Source organism: Archocentrus centrarchus, chromosome 7 (genome assembly GCF_007364275.1).
Source record: "Archocentrus centrarchus isolate MPI-CPG fArcCen1 chromosome 7, fArcCen1, whole genome shotgun sequence".
In the NCBI taxonomy this organism is placed as follows: Eukaryota; Metazoa; Chordata; class Actinopteri; order Cichliformes; family Cichlidae; genus Archocentrus; species Archocentrus centrarchus.
The window spans coordinates 15,829,134-15,846,265 of record NC_044352.1 but is presented as its reverse complement, the minus strand read 5'-3'; the positions used below and the strand labels follow the sequence as shown (position 1 = coordinate 15,846,265).

Below are 17,132 nucleotides of genomic sequence, written 5' to 3'. Positions count from 1 at the left end.
AGTGCGTTATCGAGGCTGTACAGACAGAGACAGGCTCGCTCGCTCCTCCCAGCCTCAGACGGAGAAGCCATCGATTTGATTCAGTCTTAAAAGCCAGGTCAGCCTCAGCAATGGCAGCTTATGGAAAAACCATTAACCCAGGTGAATTCTGAAATGTTAACCTACATGCATGTTTCCAATCACTCTCCTGTTTTCTCTGACTGTCCTACACAACACCACAGATGGAGAAGAGACAGGAGAGGGAGCTCTGTGGGTTGCTCGTCAATGGAAGTATGCATGCTCCTCACTAGGTGAGTCATGCTGCCTTTCTTTACACTCCTTCTCCAAGGCCACCTACCTTACACCTCCACTGTAGCACAGCTGCTGCCAAGTTACTATGCCTGCTCATCCATTACACTACTCACAGCCTCTGACACTGTAGAAAAGTCACAGATGACTAATTTTATCAGCACAAATGCCTGCTGCTACACTGAAAATGATATGTGGGGTTTGAAGTTGAGACTCATATCAGTTAGTTAGAATATCATTATCTTGTGTCATTCGCCTGGTGAGTGATGTTAAGAATAGCATTCTGACTGTGGCTGGACTTGGTGTCTATTGAGTCTCACATCTGTTCACTATGGTTTTCAAACAGAGTTACCAAACTAGGAGAAGATGGGGTTTATTAGTTATTTTAGTTTGGTCAATCTTCCATCCATCAATTTTCTTAACAGCTTATCAAAGTTAGGGTCACATCCATACCAGGTTAGATCCCCTTTGGCCTTCAGAACTGCCTATGGAAACACTGCTTAGCCATTTTAACATGACACTCATCCATGATGTGAATCTCCTGTTCCACCACACCCCAAAGGTTCTCTGAGATATTATGTTCAAGAATCCATCCATCCATCCATCCATCCATCCATCCATCCATCCATCCATCCATCCATCCATCCATCCATCCATCCATCCATCCATCCATCCTCTGTTCCAGAAACCAGTTTGAGATGATTTGAACTTTGTGACATGTCACCAAGTAGCCATTAGAAGATGGGCACATTGTGGTCATAAAGGGATGGACATACTCAGCAACAATACTCAATTACAGTGCTTAAGCTGGTACTACTACCAAGTATGCCAAGAACATATCCCCCATACATTTACACCACTGGCACCACCAACCTGTACTGCTGATACAAGGCAGGATGGATCCATGCTTTCATGCTGTTTACATCAAATTCTGACCTTACTATCTGAATGTCACAGCAGAAATCAAGACTCATCAGACCGGTCAACATTTTTCCAGTCTTCTGTTGTCCAGTTTTGATGAGCCTGTTGGAACTGTAGCCTCGGCTTCCTTAGCTGACAGGAGTAGTTTTCGGTGTGGTCTTCTGCTGTTGCAGTCCATCTGCTTCAAGTTTGGTGCAACAGTTCAAAGCAGTGTGCCCATTCTCATCTGACCTCTGGTCTCAACAAGGGATCTTCTACCAGAGAACTGCTGCTCACTGGATATTTTCTCTTTTTCAGACAATTCTCTGTAAATCTTAGAGATGGTTGTGCGGGAAAATTCCAGTGGATCAGCAATTTCTGAAATGCTCAGACCAGGCCGTCTGGCACCAACAACCATGCCACATTCAAAGTCACCTAAATCAACTTTCTTCCCTATTTTAAACCTCAGTTTGAACTTCAGCAGGTCATCTTGACCATGTCTACATACCTAAATGCACTGAGCTGCTGCCACGTGACTGGCTGATTAGATATTAGTGAGTGTATTTCAATGTTTTTAATTATTAATTTAACTAAAAACAGTACAACTAGATACATGAGATTCAAAATTATGAATGTCTATAGTAAAAAAAAAATACAGTACATAATTATATATAGATATATAATTATGTACTGTGTTTTTTTTATTAAAATATATATACACATATACATACATACATACATACATACACACACACACACACACACACACACACACACACACACACACACACACACACACACACACACAAAATAATTACCAAAAAGTGAAATAAACAAATTATGCTTATGTAAGCTTCTATTAGTAGGAAACAGTAATGGGTGACATCACATGTATAGCTCTATTTCTAATGCATTCTTGAGGATGATGCAAAGGCTTTAGTTGAAAAAAAAAATCCAGTAAAAATATGCATTTTTAACATAAGCTCAGCATAAACAAACATCTTGATAATGAGCCAGACATTTTTGCTGTGGAATCAACTTGCTAATGGCTGCTGGCAGGGAAAAAAAAGCATAACTGGAAACATTACAATGTTTCTATATCAACAAGTATATAGAAAAAAAGACTCAAGAGATCGATAACATTCAAAATCAGCTTAAATAGAGATCCAGTCAAATACTTCTTTGGACTAAATGAATCTACTGAACAGAGATGACCAAATGTCACATTCAAGTCCTATTTCCTGAATTATCCAGTACTTCATTTCTTTGAATTGAAAAAAAAAAACAACAACAACAAAGGAACAGACATTACAGGCCATTAATATTTTACAGCCATTAATGCTCACTATGGAAGAAGCAAATGGTATGAGTGATAAGGACATTAGGTCTAAGTTTGTCGTATGAAATGTGCTGCGCACTTGACTTCATTTCACTGAATGTCTGACCAGCTGTGTGGCCTTGCATGCTTGATGTCAGGGAGATATATGTGTGTACCAATGTAAATGGGGTTAATATACTGCAGGGGCACTGCTAATTGGGTTAGCAAAGATTCCATTACAGCTACTACACTGACAGAGCCAGCTTGCTATTGATCAAATGGGTGAATGAAGGGGACAAACAGCAGGTGCTTTAATTAAACAAGTCCAAGCACATGAAAAAAAACAAAAAACAGACTGGATGCACACACAAATGTGTCTCTTTACACTGGAGCTAACTGCACAAGCTTAGGGAGGGTAGAGGTATGTGGATCATATCATACATATAAAAACAAAAAAAAAAACAGTGGTGGTATTTACAAAACTGGTAGCAAATAGCTAAATAAATATGGATTTACGCATGTGTTTGCATGAAAAAGTGTGCATGAGAGAGAAAAAGACAAACCACCTGGGACCTCAGCGCTCTTTCATGTGGAGGTGAATACATAAATAATAAAATTAAATCATCAAAAACAGCCCAAAATAGTCCCAGCACTTCTCTCAGTAATATACACACTGTATTACATGTTCCACATTCTCCAGTGTTACATTAGCCTGCTTCAGTCCTAAAATTAAATTATCTATATATTAGAATGTCAAAATAATTATGCTTTTTTTTTTTTTTTTTTTTTGGCACTTGCACAAAAATTAAAATGACCTAAGGACAGCGATAACAGGCTTTCTGATTAAAAATGTCATTTTGAAATAAAATGTAAAAGATGCTATTGTCAGTAATGCCTTGTTTATCTTCAGGCTTTGATGTGCTGCTTGCTTCCATAGCTACTCATTATCTGATGGTAGCTAGGTGCAATCTGCAAGGTGCCGGGGGAGCAGAGAACTAAATAAAGATATTTTCAAGGTTTTCAAACACCAAGAAATCTCAACCCCAGTTGTGACACTTTACTTCCTCGCTTAGCACAGTCTGCTGCCTCCTTAAATAGCTCAGTGTTTCTCTGAAGCCAGGCACTTGACTTAACACCAAGATAGACAGATAGGGATATGTGCAGCAAAAGAAAAAAAAAAAAAAGAAAGATGTCAGTGCACCAAAAAAAAAAAAAAAAGTCACACCATCCCTGCTGCGACACGCACACAAACCCAATGCAAGATCTCAAGACTGATTTCGTGTGATCCTGCAATGTACAATGTGATAGGCAGCTACGTAAATTCTGGTTTCTTAGGTTTTGATTTGGAAAGATCACGTACTTGTGACAGTGTCCTGGCCCTGTGACAAAATTATTATTTTTTTAAGCCTTTTTTTTTTTTCATGTTTGAAAACCTGAACTGTACAACTAACCTCAGAGAGAAAGTATAAACAAATGACTCTGACACGAGCCCTTGCGTAAAGAGATCCTTCTGAATCCTGAAAGTTGTGGAGTGCCGAAAACCATTATTTAAACGGATTAGACGCCTCTTGTTTATGTTTTGATTTTGCTGTGAACTATTCTTTAAAGCCGAAGGCAGCCTCTGGAGTGGAGTTCAGATGATGTGATCTCTCTTTCCACAAGCCACTCTTATTAAGCAGCACCACTAAAAGCCGGAGGATTCTCTTACTAAAGCAATCAATAAAGGATCTGTCTTGCCATGGTCCCCGGAGCCCTTGACTCCACCCTTCATTCTTCCTCTGGCTTTCACTGTCCCCCACAGTCTCACTCATTCATGGTAAGCACAGGGTGTAGCTGATGCTGCCGTGCGTGCGCGTGTGCATGCACATTTTGAGACAGATCTGGTACCCAATGTGCTGCTATTTCAAACCTCATGAGGTGAAACAGGTGAAAACAGTCCTCTGAGGAAGAGCTGAGGCACAAACCGCCTGTTAATGAATAAATAAACAGGGAAGTCAGCATGAATGCCCCACTGTCACCATGTTCTTTGAGTGCAGAGGCTGATCTTCCATCTGTAACACCTGTGTGACTGTCAGAGGAATCAATAAACAGCTACTGTTGCAAAGGTGAACTCGCCCACCAGTGCACACTCTGCTCCCACTGTCTGTGTCTCTAACAGACAGAGCCTTTTATGCCAGGAAGACACCCCACATTCAAATTAATGCCATGAGGGTGAGTTTCCAATGAGAGCAAAACATATAAATACATGCATAGCACATAAATGGAAGTACAGAGACAGATTGCCGGCATAACACCACCAAATTTGATGGAACACATTAATTAGGAAGATATAACTACATTAGACCAAAACAAATTAAAGACTGCATTTTAAATATTTCTGGCTATGTCACAGGTCTGGTAACTTGTTTCCTCTTGTACTAACTTTTTGCTGATGTTCCTTCCCCAAAAAGATTTTTATATTGCAATCAATCAAACACTTGATATCATGAAACTGTCTCCAATAACAAACTCCATGGATGCTTGTAACATGCATGGAGTTAAAGTTGCTGCTTTTAGCTCAACACAATCTGATCAGGAAAAATGCTTATGCAACACTCTGCCTATTCCTGAAGCAAGATTAGGGAGCATTTTTATATACACAACAGCAAAAAAAACACAAAGAGAGGTGCGCCAAAGAAGAGCATCCCGTCCTCGTTAATGAGATCAAGAAGATATGCTCAGTTTGTGCAGATTAAACTTTATTATAGTATAAAACACTTCTCCACCCACAAGGAGTCAGGAATTCTAACTTTAAGAATGAAAAACTCTCCTCCCTCTTTTATCAGCCTAGATACAGAGTACTTGTTGTACTGTGGCTGTAAGGCTTTTTTCAGTGTGGCCCTGAACATTCAGAGGAGCAACTCAGCAGACAGCTGAACACTGTCGGGGAGTGCTGGAAAAGGTCAAGCCAAGTCAAATTTCCTTAGGCAAATGAAACTAAAAAGATTCACTTTTTTTACTTAATATGGGAACTTTGCGCACTACACACTTTGGGTCTACACAAATGTCACAAATGGTAACTCAATTCAGGCACAATAAGGGGATGTTTATGCTGTTTTGTTTTGCTTTTACTGACATTGGACACGCTCGAAACTTTGACCACAATAGCTAAAGAAAATTTGCTTTAACAGATATGCTTTAAAACTACTGGGGGGGGGGGGGGGGGGGGGGGGGGGGTATTAGTCCCAGTTTTGAGCCTCTTATGTATCATTTTAGACACAGCTAAGCATCTAATTTTCTATTTTATAAGAAAGAAAAAACAACTCTAGAAAATAGAGACAGTGTTTATCAGAAGTCAACACTGCTTTGGTCATTTCTGAATTCTCAAAGACCCATTTAGCCAAAAATAATAATCCGCTTTCCCAATTTGCACCTATAATCAACACAGTTATGAATTCTGTGTCACATTGTACAAAGTGTGAAAGGGGTTACATTGCTTTCTTTTCTTTTTTACTAAGAAAAAAATCTCCATGACTCATGACTCAAACACAAAGTGGGGAAAGGTAGCACCTACGCATGTTTGGCACTTCAAAGAGAAAGGGCTTCGGTGATGATTAGGATTGGGACAAATTATGTAACCCAATATATCATATCACTTCCTTCCTTGTGATGCAGTTATGTGGTCTACACCAGTGCAAAATATTTTAATAATAATTTCTTTGAACCATCAAGGGGCTCTAAGGGGGTTCCCAAATTGAATTTTCTGGAATTATTAATTAATGACTTCCTGTGGTAGAGCTTACCAAATAAAAGCGTGTAAATTTAAGAAGAGATGACTGACTAAGGGTAAAGAAGAAACTCGCAGGGGGCCATTTGGCAGACGGCAGGAGAAAGTGAGTCAGAGAGCTAATTAATTAAATTGACACACTATTAAAAAAAAAAAATCAGCATTAATGACATTATACATGCATTCACACCACAAGTAAATAAAATAATTCCCATTTTTTACTGTGATGGGTATTTTTTTTTCCTTTTTCAGTTTTACAGATACAAGAACCTACTGTAAAGAACTGTCTTGCGATGTAACACCTATCAAAGAACGGTATGCTTGTATTATCATTATTGTAGGTAATTTATCATGTTTGTATTGTATCATGAGTTAACTTGTGGTTCCCACAATGGCAATTTGTGGGCCTTCATGCATCCCTTAATGGATCATATGCAGTTAATGGATCACATGCAGTGGCAGCACTAAATATGATTTAAAGGTGGAAGGAATATTTCCTCAAAGCATATTTTGACAACTACACCTGCTGCTGAGACCCAGAGAGCTTTTCAAACTTTCTAAAACCAGCTATTAGGAAGTTTAATGTAAAACATTCCTATGTCTCCAACAGCTCTCACTGCTTAAATAAAGTGACATGCAAAAACTGCAGCATTTTATTAGAGTAGGTTCCTTTTCTTGGTGTCAGATTGCTGGATGAGGCTGATTGCGTCAAGAAATAATGCTGAATAAAATGTGTTTGATAAAGCCACAAAAGCTGGTTCATGGCTCAGAAGAGGAGAACCATTTCTTCCAGGTCACGTTTAACAGAAGAGGATGTGGTAATGAAGGTAAAATGTTCAAAGCAAGCAAATTGTTTTATGTTGTTGGATTATAAGTGGATTACAAACAGACATAATGGGGAGTTAAAAGCAAAACTATGTAAATCACAGCTTTTTCTTTACTTTATTTATTGTTTGCACTTGTTTTCAGGGACATTATGCTGTAGCGCTACTGAGACATGAATCAATACTTAGTGTATGAATTACCGTACTCAGACTCTAATGGCAAGCTTTTGCCACGCTAAGCCTGAAATATATTTAGTGCACAGAGAGACAATGGACACTAAACTTTCAGCGCACTCGACAATTAGTCAGGAGGATTCTGCATAATTGTGAGTTAATTGCATGAAGTGATGACTCAGGGGATGAGCTGTAGTAACCATTTCTGAGTTTTTCTTTTAAAGGAATATATGGCACAAAAAGATGCAGGCCTAACTAAACTGTTTCTTTTTTCATGAAGCTGAGAGAATAGTAAGTAAGTAAGCTTCACTGTCTGGTTTAAATTTTGCACAATGTATTATACAGTATATTTACTAATTGTTAATGTTGAGTTTGTCATTAGATGAGACAGAAATAAAGAACATATATGCTTTCTTTCTTTCTCTTGGCCTCTGCAATGCATTTTATTGCCTTATACAACAGAATTAATATTTTAGAGCATTTTATGCAGAGAGTAAGTTTCGGTGCCCTTTGGTAACAGATCCATGGCACTAATGCTGGGTGGCATGCCAGTTTGAAGCCCTGCACTACAAGTCAAGGCTAGGGCACATCTGTCTGACTGACTGGCCAATCTACAGCCCCTCAATCCCTGAGCTATTAGGCACGCAGCTGACATGCACGCATGTCTATGCACTTGCACACTTTAAGGATTCATGGACCATTAATGCTGTGTTCTGTAAAGCTCCCATCACATTTAACAAGCAAACCAAAAGCCATCGACAATGACTTACATTTTCAAAGGCCTCACCAGCTATGTGCTGCTGAGGGTCTCTGTCAAAGAAATTATAATGAAAAGACAAAAAAAAAACTTTTAAATTAAAAAAAATTGAAGAATCCTGATGGGAAAATTCTGTAATGGCCCAAAAAGTAATCTGTCCACTTTGTAAAGTCAGTTGTGTTGTTGCATTGCTACAAGCACAGTTTGCAACTGCAAAGTGTTAGTTTCATGAAACACTGCAGAGAGTACAATGCCTTTTGAATCTGAATGAGTCACTATTGCTGTACTTTGAACTAGACAGTTAACTGGCTAACATTAGCTAGCTAACGATCAGTTGTTAGATTTAGATTTAGGCTCCTTGTAATCAGTGTTCCAGGGAAGTAGTGACAAAGTAGTTACATTTTCAAGAAGGTTAAATGACATAAATGATATCGAGACCTATTTTATTACACCAGAGGCAGTTTATATGACCCTCCACTGACAACCAGAGCTGCTGTTGATAAGAATGGACTGAGATATGGCAGGGTTATGTGCTAGCAGTTGTGAACAACTATCCAGCACGTTGGCTAAACAAAAAACTAGTAGAGCTAACTCTCAGGCAGCAAATAAAAGCCCAATTCCTCTAATTTGGAATTTTGTAGAGATCCACTGATTGAGCAGCCAGGGACCAGAACTGGCCAATTTTCAGCTTGTTCGGCCAGTCAGTCTCACATTTGTCTGAGTCAGTCCATTGCATCCATGCTCAACATGCGCACAGTGATGCAGGTCACTAGCATACTCACGTTAGCATGAACTGTCCATTAGCAGGTTCTTGTTAAGGTTCTTCACTGAGTGAGGAAGATACACAAAAATCACTTTCATCCAGCTGAACATGTCTAATTTGAATAAGCTAACAAAGGGAAAGTGGCTAAAGCTAAAGCTAGCCAGAGCTCAGAGCCAGCCAGCAGCTGAGCCTCGGTATGAGCAGTGAAAACACCAAAGCAGTTATGAGAAAAAGAAATGAGTAAAAAAGAGAAAAGGTTCATTGTCCTGTTATATGGTGAATTTAAAAACATACTGGAAAATGTGTGAAACTGACATTTGCTTTGTTATGTAAATCTGCTGTGCGTGCGTTTGTTTGGTAAGGTAAAATATGTCAGGTAAAGGTGGGTGTACAGCAGTTTATTTTCAGATAATTATTTGTACCTCTTTCCAGTAGCATACCACTTTATTTTTAGTTGTTTAGCTGAGAGAAGTTCCTGTAACTTACTGCAGTCTGGGGAAACTGTAAAGTTTAATAATTTATTTTATTATGACTAAAAAATGCTTTGAAGAAAAGTTGATTTTTGTTTGTGTATACTGTCAGTTATAGTTCTTTTAAAGAGAATCAGAATTGGCAAAAATCTGTATCGGCAAAAAAAAACAAACAGAAATCGGAATTGGACAAGAAAATTGTACTTGGTTCATCTCTCAAAAATAGGGATTTGAATTTCCTTTCTTCTAAACATTATCATTCTTACTCAGACATCCCAGCATACCTTCTTGATATAACGCATATGTAACTGAATGGTAGTTTCCATGATTAAAAAAAAACCAAAAACTTGCATTTTTAAAAAAGAGCATGATACTGTGAGTGGGATTACAAGCATATCTGCTAAAAGCTCAAATGTAGGCAGACATTAGTGTGTGGGAAAGACTATAACTGTTGTATAATTCTTTGCGTGAATATCATGAGTCAGTATGATTGTGTGAGAAAAAAATAACAGTGAATAGGCAGTTTATGTGTGCATTAGTGTGCAGAGCATTTATTTGAAACAGGAGGTCGTTTCTCTGAAGCCGTTGAACTAATCACTTTCTGATTGGCTCACAGCCTTTTTAGGAGCTTGTGTCTACTTTGTGGCACTTCAAGTTATCTTTATGTTTCAGAGGGGATTTAAATCTAACCATAGAGCAACACTACTTAAATAAGTTCAAGTTGTTCACCAAGAACAATAGCAAGATTTATATGAAGATGATTTTCTATTCCAGTAGTCTTACAGTATCTCTTTTTTTATGCATACAAATGCACCCATTTTAAGCTGTTTTGCCTACTGCATGTGTACCTGCTGGCTAGCAATTATGTGAATTACATATGGAGCATTTAGTGAGTTTAAGACTGTGATTGTGTAACAAACCAGACTGACTTCAAAATGTGACAAAAACACCTTGAATTTCAGAGCAGAGATGCATGTGTAAGAGTGAATAATACTTCCTGTATGACACACTGATTCCATGTATATGAGTGGTCATTTAAAGGAGCACACCTTTGCAATATATTACAGTTCAATTCTCCCTATACATTTTAAGTTTATAATGTTTTTACATACATGTTCAATATTTAGATAATTGTTAAAAGTATGATACATTATACTGAAAAGTGTTTGTATTGTTTTGTCTTTTTTTTTCTAAGACTATTAGAAACACCTCTGAATATTATACAGTTCAATACAACATTACCTTTATGATACAATTTGAATTAAACATAGTTTAACACTCATATAAAATTGGACTTTATAGCAGACGAAATGCACTGGACAGCAAATAAAATTAGGTGTGTCGTATGTAATTATGACATACTAAACACTGTGATTGTGGGTTTAATGTTTATGTGTACAGCTATGCTGTGTATGAGAGCCGGTCTGATTTATGACCTAAGCGGCCACTCATAAATATTAGTCCGGAGGCACACGTCTGCATGTGTGTTTATGAAAGAGAGTGTAAATGTTTTATATGTCGAAGTGCAAGGAAAACGGAAAGAGAAGAGACACTGTGGTGCAGGTGTGCAACAGAACCAGAGAGACTGTTTTTTTTTCTTTTTTCCATTTCTCTGAGATGAAGGTGGGAAGGGATGATGGGATGTAGGGTGGATGAAAGAGAAGGGAGGAGGAAGGAGCGCTCCAGTCCTGTCGCCTTGGGTGCATCAGCAGCAGGAATTGTTCTCTGCCCTGTGGGGGCCATCTGACTGTTCTGTCACCCTCAACAGAAGGCTGACTCTGCCTTAAAGTGCCCGGCCCCGCGCTAGCAGTTCGACAAGCTTGATGTTTAATACATACACAGGGAGAATATTGAAAATGCCTCAGGAGAAATGCAGCACACAGGCTGTAAGGGAGAGAGGTTTTTTTTTTTTCTTTCTTTTTTTTTGTCAGTTTGTAGAACAACCAAGAATAGATGAGCTCCTGTACAAAGCGTGCGTGGGCAGGCTGCAAATATAATTGCTCAAGATTCGGACCAAAGCCGGAACTCCATTGCTAATTGTAAATACACTAGATGCAAGAGTTAAGCACCTCTCAAAAGCAATGCAGTTGTAGTGAGTGGGGGACTTCTTAAGTCTGGTGATTGTGTAATGCACTGACATATCTGTGGCAGGAAATATACATCAGACTCATACATGATGCTTCAGTTGACATGAGCTTAACACGTAAGCTGAAATGCCTCTCTCTCGTCTGTAATCGGGGCGAGCATGGTGTAATTCAGGGCATCACTCCTCAATAAGGCTGGAGAACGGGCCTCAGGGGTGACCCTCCTGCTTAAGTCAACACAATGGGTGTAATGAGGTGAAATACACACACACACACACACACACACACACACACACACACACACACACACACACACACACACACACACACACACACAGGAGATGGGAACCCTTATTGCATAGTAAGTGCGATTCATTCATCTACATGCACTGAGCCTGCTGCAGAAGTTCTGCTCACACCCACACATTTAGCAGCACAGCAAGGATTTCACTCTTATTACAGGTTACAGAGTGAATCAGATATTATGAAATGATGTCATTTCTAATAAGTGAGCCTGTATCTAAAACACAGTCCATCTCAACAGACCTGGACCTCTATTTTGGGTAAAAACAAAAATCAGCCCAAATGCCACGACTGACCGGTGATCATCTAACTTTAAACTGATCTGAAAAGCCACTGGCTCTGCTTGACAAGTCTGCATCTGCTGGGCACTTAATAGTCAGTGAGTTCATCAGTTCCGAGTCCATAATTAATCAACCCTAGCGTGTGAGCAGGACTGGTGCCTTTCTCTTATCATCACGTACAGCAACCCACGCCCTCCGGGCCATGAGTGGATTAATGATAAGTGCCTGTGATAGGCGAGCCCCTTACAAAGGCTTTATTAATTAGCCTAACGCCAACGCTGTGGCCGCAGTGTGCAACACATGTTCACTCTAATCAAAACTTTAAAGGGACACGATCGACCTCCCAATCACCCGCTGAAACGCACCGCACGATATCAAACCTTGACGCCTGCATGCGTTAAGTTGCCGCTGAAGTGCACCATTTCCAAATAAGCAGGTTAACTTTCACACGCCGCTGAAGATGCGGTTTACTAAGATGCCTATGAATGATTGATCAGACAGGTGGGATCGAGTAGTAGCTACGGCATAATTTAAAGGTAAGGAGGGACGTGCATTTGCAACTGTCCAAAACTGTCCAGGTGTCGCCAAAGTGGAAGCAAAAATGAAAGAGAAAGAGGCCAGATGCATCGTACTCACTCGCCCCCGGTGCGTTAGAGGAGCATCCCGGTCTCTCACGGCCAGCTTTTGAGATGAGTTCTCCTGGGACAGCGCGCCTTGATCCTCACTATCATTCTTTGCAACGCTCCAGCCTCCTCACAGCCTCCCTTTACTCTTCTTCTTTGGCATTACAAAAGAAAAAAAAGAAAACGCTATATGCCAAATAAAATTCTCCTTCAGGTGTTGTTTCGGGGTTGCCGTCGTCCGTCTCTCGGTGCGCAGGGCAGAAGTGACAGAAGCGGATTCCTATTTGAGGGGATGCTGACGCGCAACCGGAGGGGCTCGCCTCCTGTCTTTTTCATCTGGCTCCATCAGCAGCTCTCGGTTGGGCAGCACCATGTGACTGAAACCAGTCAAAAACACACGATAACACTGTTTCTTCCCGTCACCCTCCTTTCAAAATAAAACGCAACTTAACCGTTAAGCAAGATTAGTCTTGCGGAGGGGGGAGTCCGAGGAGGGAAAAAAAAGTAGGAGCTTAATAAAAGCTAGGCAAACTAGAGATGACCAAAAATATAGTAAATCTGATTTCACATTACAAAAGAGAGAGAGAGAGAAAATCACTTAGAAACACTTATGAAACTATTATTTGAATGAATTCCCAGCTCTGGATGAGGTCTGCAACTGCAAATACCAAAAATGAAGAAGAAGAACCAGATGTGCATCTCGAGTTTAAATAAAATATATAGGAAAATTTAGGAAGAAAATGGTGGAGAGATAACTCTGGTGCAGTTTGTCCATTAAAAACATCTTGTTTTGCATATAATATTCATTTAGAATTAGTGCCACGGTTGAGGAATAGCTGTATTTAATACCACACAGCAGAGATGCCTGCACGTGCACGACCTTGGCAAAAACTGGGTAATAGTTTAAAATTAAGGATTAGGAAATCTGACATGCTGCGCTGGAGAGTCTGTATTTTTCCCCCCTAAAAATGCCTTTTTTTTTTTCTTTTCTTTTCTTTTTTTTTTTTTTTTTTCCGTCTTTTAAACGTGTTGTACTGACTGGCCTTTGCCTCTCTTAGTCCGATGCGGATGTGGGGCTGACATATCAATCTCGCAGTATCTCAGTATCTGCTGTTGGTTAATTATCGACTCCGGCTGATATCTTCTGTGCTTTTCCCCCTCTTGAAAGTACTTCACATTTTCTACCGGGCTTACCAAAATGAAATATATCAGTTTTATCTTGAAGGGATTTTCCCCTCTTTTCCGGCTGGAGTCTGTATTGACGCACCTGTGAAGGCACCCATTCAATTAAAACTGACCTCACAGAGAGTGCCTCCAAGCGACCGCAGTTAGAGTAACAGAGACTGCTCAAAGATTATTTCGAGGAGCAATATGTCTTCTCCGAAGCATAATCTCATTGTAAACTATTGACATGCGCCTCATAATAGCTTCTGCATTTATTCCTCATCGAGTTTCGAACTGTCTTGATGGTAAAAAAAAAAAAAAAAAAAAATCAAATGAGACTGCGCCTCAAACGTCACATGTACTGTATAACGTTAAACTTTTATGAGCATGGGCCTAAATAAAGAACGCATTCATATGCGTTTTGGAAAGCCAGTGATGGCTGTAATTTGCAGCTGTGTAAGCTAGTTTGTGTTGACAAATGTCCCAACGAGCTGAAGGGAGCAGCCCATTTTGCTTTTGATTTAAGGTTAGGTTGTAATGTATTTTAGTTGCACCAGTTCAAAATATCCGGAGTTGTTTTTGGTACACTTCCCCAGCTGACATACTCATTTCAGCCTGAATAATGGCATCATCTGCAAGCCTTTGTTGTGAGCAAACTACTGCTGCAACATAATAATTTGAGGGAAATCAAGTCTTTCAGGCTGCTGTAAATATATAGATTGAATATCTTCAGCCCTCGTGTCTCAGAAATGATGAATTGGCTCTTTGATAATAGTGAAACAGACCTCTGGTGAGTGCTGCAGGACACAAATCTTCACTTTGAGCGCCAAAACGTGTGAGAACAGAATCAGAGAAGAGAACAGAGCGAAAGAAAGAGAGAATGAGAAGTAAAAGCCACAGCCTAAGATGCTTTCAAAGACAGATAAGCCTTGTCCTTTTGAGATCTTTTCCTATTGTTGTCCACTGTGGGCCAGACTCTTGGGTCTCCTCCACAATGCAGGTCCCCTCAGAGCAGTGCACCACTGGCTCTCCTGTCACTTCACATTAGTGTCTTCTCAGAGAACAGCAGCCCCAGAGGGCCACACTTGTCATGAAAGAAGTGCTGTGGATACCCCTCCCACACACACACACACACACACACACACACACACACACACACACACACACACACACACACACACACATATAGAGACAGTGAATATAGGAGGTCTCAGGCAAAATGGGCAAAATGAGAACACAAGGAGAACCTCCATCAAGCCTTCTAACTAGAACTTTAACAGTGACCTTATTTCAGCCTCATGCTTGCCTCTCTGTCTCACTCTCCCCCAACCAACCAGCAACCCAGATACACGCAGGCATAGATTTATGGCACACATTCAGAAGCTGTGTTCTCATGAGAGCTGCAACTAGGAATAAATAAGTTTCATGTACATCATGCACTTACAGGCTTTATGTGTAACAGTATAAACATGCCATCTGTTACGAACAAAGCAATCAGTCACACGCCACAAAAAAAAATTGTCTTTATTCTATGAAATATAGCTAAGATAAATATGCTTCAAGAGGGCAAGTTTGTGATTCAGAATTTGGCATAAAAACATGGAAGATACAAAACAAACAAACAAACAACATAAAAAAACAGCATCATTGTTTAGACATAATAATAAAACATAATAAATAACATAATAAAATGTTAAGTTTGAACAGTATTTCCTGGCCTTAACTCAGGCTCCCCATATAAGCTTTTTCCTGGAAATTTTGAGCATTATATGATTGCCATACTTCACACAATAGCTTTATAATTTGTCTTTAAAGAGCTTTTTTTAGCTGTTGGTTTACAGGAACCAAGTGGATCTTGAGCATATAACTGAGAAAAACCTGCCTGCTGATCAAGGTGGTGTGATATGGTTAAAAAAAAAAGGTTGGTAATATTGAATTGGAACTGTTTTGCCTGATAGAATATATTCTCCAAATTATAGGTGATTTGATTTTAATTACTTATTGCTAACATATCTACCAATTTTCAGTTAAGAGCAATTTATAGATCAGCTGTACAACATCAAGTGAATAGTCAGCAGGAAGCATCACTTGACGGCGCACAGATTACGTAACATGATGCGCCAATGCTTATCTATCTAGAGTAAACGCACTGCACTGTAAGTTATCACTGTATTAGAAAACAGGTGCAGGTGGATTGCCAAAATGTTTACTCAGATTTCAGCATTTTTAATTTTTCTTTTTCTTTCTTTTTTTTTCCACTCATGCCGGATTCGTGCCTGCTCGTCGGGTTCCTCAAATACCCCAAGGTTATTTTTGGCGATGGGGGGGAGGAGCTCCTCTTGGGCAGGCTGGACGCAAGTGGGCAGGGCGGCGCACGGAGGAGGAGAGAGAGAGAGAGAGAGAGGAGAGGAGAGGAGAGGAGCGGTACTTTAAAGGGAAAGAGCGCGGGAGTGTGTGATGAAATGAGATGTGAAGTGTTCCCTCACTGAGAGCCTGCAGACGTGTAAAAGATTTAAGAAGCTAGTGAGGGGAGAGGTGGGACCTGCCTCTGTGCGCTCCTACAGAGGGAACGATTGACTGAGAGACTTGCTTTTAAGATCCTTTCTATTATAAATTATACCGACCACTAGTTGCCCAAAAGGCAAGTGGAGATTCAAACAAAAGGTCTGAGGATGCAGGGCAAGAGGACTTTTGAGAAAAGAGAGGTGAGGCAAAAGATGTATAAAGAGTCAAACGGAGTGGAAGCTGTACGTAAAGAAACTAAACAAATTACATATTGGATTAAACACATCTTTAAAAGGAATCCCTAAGACTGTGGGAACCCGCAAGGGCTTAAACAGCTTAAATTATTGGTATAGAAGCTGTAAAAAACTACAAAATAATGGTTTATAAAATATGGAAGGAGACGCCTTGACGCAAAATGTAGAAAATTATATCCGTTCTAAGTGGTGTAGGGCTTTGTTAAAACTTTTCAACGTGTGTCATCATACAGTCACGAGATGGCGCCTGTTCTCCATCAGCTGGCGCCTCATACGAAGCAATTTATGCCGCTATCCGTCCTCAAGCTCAAATAGACATCCGAGTTTCTTTAGCATCATTAAATCACAATTAATACTCATTTCTAACAAGCACCAGTACACTTCTTAATTTCCATACAAACACTCCCCAAATTGGATTAATCCCCCTTTCTGCAAATCTAATTGGCTATCTTTTTTTTTTTTATTTACTTAACAGAAATGTAGGTCTATTCACCATGGCAATAAATTAACCCCTGTTAAAATATTTCGAATTAAAAAGCCCTGACTGCCACATCACAGTCAGAAACCAGTTGACGCCCTCAGTCAGCACTATCTCAGCCCCTGTTGACTACCCCACCACCGCGACCACCTCCCACCCCCCTCCTTTTTACACACCGGC

The 17,132-nt window shown here is 39.9% G+C and overlaps 1 protein-coding gene across 2 annotated transcripts in view; it reads right to left on the bottom strand.

Annotated features, from left to right (window-relative positions):
- LOC115782961 (uncharacterized) overlaps positions 1 to 12,907 on the bottom strand; it is a 44,352-nt gene extending 31,445 nt beyond the window's left edge. For both annotated transcript variants that reach the window (XM_030733523.1, XM_030733524.1), the window contains exon 1: positions 12,565 to 12,907. The gene's annotated coding sequence lies outside the window, so the exon portion shown is untranslated. The remainder of the gene's footprint in view (positions 1 to 12,564) is intronic.
- Positions 12,908 to 17,132: the final 4,225 nt, after the last annotated feature.